We start from the raw sequence: 8,102 nt of genomic DNA, 5'->3' as shown, positions 1-8,102 counted from the left end.
GGAGCACTGGGTGTTATACACAAACAATGAATCATGGAACACTACATCAAAAAAATAAATAAATAAATAAATAGGGGGGAATAAAAAAAGAATGCAGCTGAGCAGACCCCCATATGGCTTCCCCAGGAAGTGGCCAGTGCCAACCAGATAGGCTCATGGGAGCAAAGACAGAGAAGGAAGGAGTGCATTTCAGGTCAAGGTCCAAATGGCAGAATGCTGAATAAGAAATGGCCTTTTATGTCTTTCCAAATGCATGGGGTAACATCTAGGATCACTGCAGAGCACTGTGGTGCTTACTTTAGTCAATGATAAATGCAACTGTAACTGTTAACAGAAGTATTGTTTTTAAAGATTTTATTTATTTATTCATGAGAGACAGAGAGAGAGAGAGAGGCAGAGGGAGAAGCAGGCTCCCCGCGGAGCAGGGAGCCTGACGCACAGGACCCAATCCCAGGATCCCGGGATCACGACCTGAGCTGAAGGCAGACGCCCAACCATCTGAGCCACCCAGGCACCCTGTTAACAGAAGTATTCATCTGAAACAACATCTCGGAGTCCCAGGGGTCCACAAAGGCCCACTCCACAGCAGAAGGGCACCTCCCCCTGTTTCCTTACTCTTAACATAGGGTGCTTCTGCCCCAATGCAGTGACCCTAGGCCCTCTCAGCTGCTCACACGCTCTCCCTGGGCATGGAGGCAGAGTAACCACCTAGTTAGCTCGCCGGATGGTGTATATGAGGCCCAGCCTCGACCCATCTGGAACAAGCAAGGAGTGATTGCTTTTGCTTCAACTATCCCAAACCTGAGTGCTACATAGTCGTTTCCCCAGACGATGCCTGTGGGTATCTCTAGCCTGGGACTGGGTGCAAGCACCCATTTAATTCTCAGATTCAATGGTGAAGTCCAAAAGCTGGCATCTCTTCTTGTCAATCCTTTATCAGCCACACTAGTAGTGTTTTGGCCACTTTCTGCCAGTTTCACTCTTTCTGCCACTTTTATCGTCAAGTCTCAATGGATTCAGAACACAGGCCGGAAAGGATGTTATTTATAGGTGCAAAAGAGTACAACAATTAACAGTATTTTTAGGATCCTGACATCCAAGGGATAAGAAACAGACTCCGACAAGTTAAATAACCCATAAAATATCACGATGATCATTCAGGGTGGATTCTAAACCATGTCTGAGCGCAGGGCTAGGCACTTGCTGGTCCCACATCACTGGTCCTGCCATGTGCACAGGCTTGAGAGAGCAGACATCCCATACGGTACCCCAGGTTGCTACTGGCCTGGATCTCAGTTGTCTGACACTTCATTCCTTTTCCAATTACACAATTCTCAGGATCCAGGCCTGCATGTAATCAGCCTTTTGCTAAGGCCCACGGGCCCAGAACCATGTTTGTATCTGGTGGAGGTTCCAAGGAAGAGGAGACAGGCAAAATTTACTAAGCACCCACTTTGTGTGCGGTTCTTATCGGGGGCCATGGGAATCTTTTAAAAGAAAAAATAGAAATACAGTCCTTGCCCTTGGAAAACACAAATGCATACTTCTGAAAAGCCCACTAGCATTTGCAAAGCAACACGCCTGAGGACAGATGAATACCGGCTCATCGAGAAGGCCGAGCTATTCAGTCCTCGTCCCGATTACAAACCGAGGGCAAGAGTGCTTCAAACCTGGCTCTAAACATCCTGGAGTCACTCTGGGTAACTCCAACTGTCACCCACACGGTAGCCAGCCTCACGGAGAAAGCACAACAAGACAAGCCTATGGGGTGATGACTTCCCTTCGATGCAACTGCCTTTTGTACGTACTTGTTAGGCGTCTAGTATGTGCCCAGTGTGGCTGGAGGGGTGGTGGGGACTGGAGGAAAGGCAGCCACAGCCCAGGCCTCCAACCTCAACAGACTTCATGAGGAGGCACAAAAGAGCACATCCCTCTAAAGCCATGTGGCCAGGACTGTGAAGTGGGCAGGAGTCGTGTGTATGGAGGGATGTGGCACAAAAAGCCCCACAGGAATGGGATGGGCCTGCTGCCAGCCAGGTGGACAGAACGCACGCCAAGAGGAAGCCTGGAAGGGGGCAGGGGGTTGTCTAAGAAGCTTCTTCTTAAATCCTGTATGCATGTGCCCAGGGCTAGAGAGAAGACCACAGTGGCCAGTCCTGCCTCCTCCCTCCGCCCCACTGCTCTGGAAACAATCCTGCTTCAGTTCTCAAACTATTTTCTCAACAGAATCCCCAAAGCTAACTTAGGGGCAACAATATATTTGTATATGAAAATTTATTTTGTAAAGTCAAAACTTAATACAGTATTACTTACTCTAAAGCCTTATCCTACTGTTACCAGAATTGCCTGTTCATATCTATGACAGACTGTAATACTCTTCCCAGACATTCTCTGGCCCCCCTGAAAGAGGAATCTCTGCTCCGCTCACCTCCCTGGGAGGGGGGTGGGGGGGGGAGTGGGCCCCCCTCCCCATGGACATCAGTCCTGGCCACGTGACTTGCTCTCTCTGGGGACTGCGAGTAGGCGTGACAGGCCAGGGTTGAGCAGGTGTTTTAAGAACCACTGCTTACTTTTATCACCTCTCTTGCCGTTCCCCCTACTATAAATATGACATAAACCACAAAAGGGCTGATCCTCTGGCCTGGGGCCTGGAGGGGAGGGCAGAGGGCAAGGACCAGAGCGGCAGCTAACCCAGAGCGAATACACAACATGCACAGGAAGTAATGGTTGCTGGCTGCCATGAGCCACTTATGTTTGGGAATCCTCTGCGAGCACAGCGTAACGTATCCAAAGGTAGCAGCACTGACTTCCAACTACACCATGAGGTCCTGGTGTATCACCTGGAAAAAGTCTAAGTCACTGTCTTATCCCGGGCACATAGTAGGTGTTCAGCAAACAGTTGCTCAAAGATACAGGCAGAAGGTGGTGGTGCTCCCCGGGCTCCTCCAGGCCTCTGTTGTGGTCCCCAGCAGCGACCACCCACCCTCACAAGGAATGCAGGTGCTGGAGCTCGGGAATGTTCCCAGTGAAGCATCCTTGACCCACACCTGCTGCCTGAGTCCTCTCTGCGAGCTCCACGTCCAGCACTTGGCCTTCCAGTCTCCCTGCTCACCCCCGTGCATCGCTGGAGTCGGAATCTTGTCCATCTGCTTCCTAGATGCCCAGAACACTCGTTCCCCTGGGGGGCCTGGCATCGCCTGAGTGTCCCTGCGGACTGTAATTCTAGTAACTCCACTTCCCTTTCCAGCCCCAGAACCTCCTCTTGTGGACAGCTGCTGTCGCAATCTGTGGAGGCAGCCAGGCCTTCTCCCGGACCCTGGGGAGGTGCCACCAGAGAAAACAAGATTTATCTGCACCAGTGGAAACCCATGTTTCAAGGCCACAGGTCCGCCTTTTTATCTTCCAAGACAGTATGTGGCATTTAAATGAAGCTCAAAGGACTAGAATTCCATTTTTTTAAAAAGCTCAACACACGCTATTTAGAGATACATATCTATGTGTAAATATATATGGGGGGTTGGGTGACAAATACCAAGACAGGGGTGACCTCTGGGACAGAGGCAGGAGGATGGCATCAGACAGGAGCCCAGAAAAACACCGTGAAAACTGAGAGTGGTTTATCTCCCAAAGCTTAGTGGTAGATTCTGAGGTTTTGTTTGTTGGGCTTGGCAACTTACAGAAGTAAGACATCTACATTTATGTATCAAATATTTCATGATAAAATATAAAACAAAGTTGACATGCGTCTATCAAAGTGACGACCGAGCTCTACCCATGCCTCCCAGGGACTGTTGCTAAGAGGAGTAAATGAGAGCACATGTGAGCACTTGCAGGCAAGGGGAGAGGGCACCCCTGGCTCTGAGCCTGAGTTCTGGACTGTTGCTGGGGGGTGGGGGCTCCTCAGGGCACCCACGCATGTCCCCTTCCCACAGCACTTCACTAAGTCCCACCCTCTCTCCCCCAGACTCTTGCTAGGGAAGGACAGTTACAGAGGCCGAAAGATGGTCACTGCACCAGCCTTCCTCACAGGGGCCAGGTAACTTCCAAAGTACAGCACTTCTAGCTAGACTGGGCCGCACTGCCCGAGGCCTTCACGCCGGGCAACGGCCTCCAACGCCTTCTCCCAACCTGCAGGCCACAGATGTTCAGGAAAGCCCTGGCCATTCACCTGCAATCCCAAGGGGAGAAAACGCACAGAGCCGGCTGGGCTCTGCAGAAGTGTGCCCTGCGCTGTGCACATACCCATGCTGCAAACACTCAGCAGGTATGCTGGCCCTTCGGCATAGGGCTACCAAGAGAACAGGGCCAAGAGAAAAAGAGGCAGCTCACGGTACTTTTCCCGGGCGGCGATGCCGCGAACAGGCTCCTGCCCCAGCAGACACTGGGCTCCCACCTATCAGGACAGGGGCAGCCTCCCCTGGCAAAGAGGCAGCAGGACCGGAGCGTGAGAGTGCAAACTCCCCTACAGAGACGTGAGGAGGGAGACCCAAGGGGCTCCCGACACCACAGCGACGGCACTGGTTCCTTTTCAACATGACAAAGCCTCCAGAATTGCTGCATCTTCTCTCCCACCGTGCTCAGAGCTGCAGGTGCCCGCTGGCTAAATCACCGACGGTGATCTGTTGGCAGTAGGGACGTGCTCGGGTGGCACTTACCGGCTCCCTCCACACCTGCCCCAGAGATGCTAGGGACGCAGGCCGTCCGCCTGCACCTGCCAGGCTCTGGTGACCTGTCTCAGAACAGTGTCCGCAGAGCTCCAACTTAAACAGGGTAGACTGGGAGCCTACGCCTTAGAGTCTGTGGCTTGGAGGGGGGAAAGCAAACAAAACAAAACAATTAAAAACAACTACAAAATGGCATTCTTGGGAACTGATAAAGGAACACCCATAAAACTTTTTTTTTTAGAAAAAATTGTGGGGAGAGAAGAGGAGGAAAGAGGTATAAATGAATTTTTTGGATTTAGAGTCGAGAGCCGGTCAGTTACTCCAAGCTCCCAAAGAGCCAAGGCTGCAGGCAGGCCCAGGAGCTCCTCCACCCAAAGGGGAAAGTGACACACTGAACAAATGTAGAGACCAGTGGTCACTGCGGCCTGTTGGGAAGAGCCCTGCCAGCCCTGACCCGTATCAGAAGTGGGTCTAAGCAGAGAGGAGTCACCACCGCCCTGGCCCCCACTTACCCTCTAGAAGAGACAACTTTGCACCTTGTGTTAGTATTGAATTATAGCCCTCCCAAAAGATATTTGGAAGTCCCAACCCCCAGTATCTTTACTTTATAGAGGGTCTTTACGGAGACAATCAACTTAAAATGAGCTCAATAGCATGGGTCCTAATCCACTATGACTGCCATGCTTATAAGAAGGGGAAAGTTGGACACAGAGACAAACCCGTGTAGAGGGAAGATGGAGAAGTAAAGTGACATAGGGAGAAGACAGCCACCTACAAAGAATGCCTGAGGCTATGGGAAGCTAAGGACAAGGCAGGAGACAGATTCTTTCTCCCGGCCTCAGAAGGAACCAACCTCACCCACACCTTGGCTTCCAACTTCTACCTCCAGGGCTGTGAGATAGTCAATTCCTATTGTTTGAGGCGCCCAGGTTGTGGTTAGTGCAACCCTGGCAAACTAATACACCTTCTGCCCAGATGTTTAAAAAGAGACAGTCTCGGGGTGCCTGGGTGGCTCAATCATTAAGCGTCTGCCTTCGGCTCAGGTCATGATCCCAGGGTCCTGGGATCGAGTCCCATGTCTGGCTCCCTGCTCGGCAGGAAGCCTGCTTCTCCCTCTCCCACTCCCCCTGCTTGTGTTCCTGCTCTCGCTCTCTCTCTGTCAAATAAATAAATAAAATCTTAAAAAAAAAAAGAGAGACAGTCTCTAAGGGATGGAAATGCCTCGTTTTAGGTTTATAGAACACAGACCGTTGTGCCAAGATGACTCAGTCCTCCGTGAAAGCAAGTAAAAAACCTGGAACAGCAACTTTAGGATGTTGGGCAGGTGGACATATAGAACTTGGCCAAATACTATCAACTGTGACTCATGTGCAGAAATATGAAAAATTCAAGACTTTATAATGATTTTATGATCAAGTAGTGAAATAAATGATAAGCCCTAAGTATTTAAAGGAGGAAAGTGGGAAATCAACAACTTTTAAACAACTTTTAAACTTTGTACTGGAATCCATATTCATAGAAACACAAAGAGAAACACGGATATAACCTCCTGAAGCTTCTATACCCCTTGACCTGCTGGGAGAGAAATGTCTTCCCCAGTCCTCACAGAAATGCAAAAGATGGAGGGAGCCAAAGACTGTGCAAATGGGCAGAAATATTCAAAATGTTGACCTACTTAAGAATAACTGTGCTTGCAAATTTCCCAACCAATCTTTCCTTCCATTTTGCATAACACACCAACACGTCGGAATGAGTGAATGTTACTGCAAATGGCCAGTAAATCTTTCTCTTCTGTGATTTGTAAAGCAAAACTAATAACCTCTCTCTGGTTCACTGCTCACATAGGTCTCCACTGAGGACGTTTCTCCACCACCCCACACTCTTTGCTTTGCCTTGCATGCTTTGGGTATTATTTTTAACATTTTATTTAAATTGCTTTCTCCACTCTATTTCATCAACCAATCATCTATTTTTAAACCAGACTGTTGACAGTTCACAGTTGACAATTTTGTTCACAGTTGATGAATTCTGATTTGTTTTTATTCCCCCAAAATCATGTTGAAGAAGCGGGGGGTGGGTAATCTCATGGCTCTGCTGGCTTTAATGAGCGGGCAGGAACTGAGCAGCTGCTGGCTACCCATGCTATTCCTGACAGACGGAAGAACATCTGTCTGTTTGTCTGGGGCTTGACTGTCCCTGTGGTCATGTGAAAGGAGGAGTGAAGAAAAACAAAAGAAGGGTCTTTGGGCTCATTCAGAGCTTTACCAAACATGCATTCATGTGTGTGTTCCTTCTTGCATCCAACAAATATTTACTGAGCACCTACTATGGGTCAGGCCCTGTACCAGCTCCAAACCAACAAGGAAAAAACACTGTTGCCATGAAGTTTATATGGCAGGTGCTGATGAGGACCATAAAACAGCACAAAGGAGAGTAAGAGAGAATAACGGGGAGGGGAGGGTATATTACATGGGATGATGAGGCAATCTGGCAAGATGACATCTGAAAAAAGAATTAAATAAGCCATGCAGCCCTCTGGGGTAAGGGGATTCCAGGCAAAGGCTCCAAGGTGAAAGATGCTGACTGTACCTGACAGTCATCCAGGAAGGCCGTCTGCCTACAGAGGAGGGAGTAGGGGGGAGAGCGGAAGGGACCATTGCAGCTGAATGCACGGAGGCCTGTGTGTGACTCAGGGCTCCCCTACCCGCCCCTTCCACACACACATGCACACATTGCTCTGAGTTAAGGATTCCAAAGAAGGCAGAACCTTACACCTTAAAACCAAGTTGCTAAAAATGTGAGAAAGGAAAAGCTCGTCTTTACAGAAGAATGTCAGCTAAATAAATTGAGAAGGAATGCTAGAAATAGAAAATCATTTGGCAACTCCCCATGTAATAATTGAGTCAGGAAAGGATCATTTGATGTTTATTAGAAATCGTGGGTAAAAGGAATTGGGGAATAGGACAATCACACGGTCTCCAAGTGCCACCCACAGAACACACACCTCATTATTAAATGAGGAAAATGTACATTTTCAATAAAAATACATGGCAGGCACAACTTAATGCAGGGACCGAGGGGCCAATGTAGCACCAGCAAGGCTGTGAGACAGTAAATTCCTATTTTCCTAAATTCCCAGAGTGGGACCGGCTAATGTACCTCCTGCACAAGGAAGTACTCCACAGTAGTGCCTCCGAGAGATCAGGGCCGAAAATACCTCACCCTCCATCTATTCGTTAGAGAACAAGACCAAAATTGAAGACATTTTATAAGATAAATGCCTGAACTTTCAAAAAATAAACAACCAAAAAACCCTGGGGTGAGTGTGTGTCACTCTTCTAGATTAGAAGAAATTAAAAAGCTAGAACAAACACAGTGGGTGAGGCTTGACTAGATCTTGAAAAACCACAATTATACAAAAGTTGCAAAAGACATTCT

The 8,102-nt window shown here is 48.8% G+C and overlaps 1 protein-coding gene across 1 annotated transcript in view; it reads right to left on the bottom strand.

Annotated features, from left to right (window-relative positions):
• The window catches only part of SPOCK1 (SPARC (osteonectin), cwcv and kazal like domains proteoglycan 1), a 407,861-nt gene that overhangs the window by 77,192 nt on the left and 322,567 nt on the right, over window positions 1-8,102 (bottom strand). The window lies entirely within an intron of this gene.

The sequence above is a fragment of the Leptonychotes weddellii genome, chromosome 7 (genome assembly GCF_054177405.1).
Source record: "Leptonychotes weddellii isolate Sample4059 chromosome 7, ASM5417740v2, whole genome shotgun sequence".
Taxonomy (NCBI): Eukaryota; Metazoa; Chordata; class Mammalia; order Carnivora; family Phocidae; genus Leptonychotes; species Leptonychotes weddellii.
Note: the sequence above shows the minus strand (reverse complement) of the source record. Positions and strands in the feature narration are given on the sequence as shown.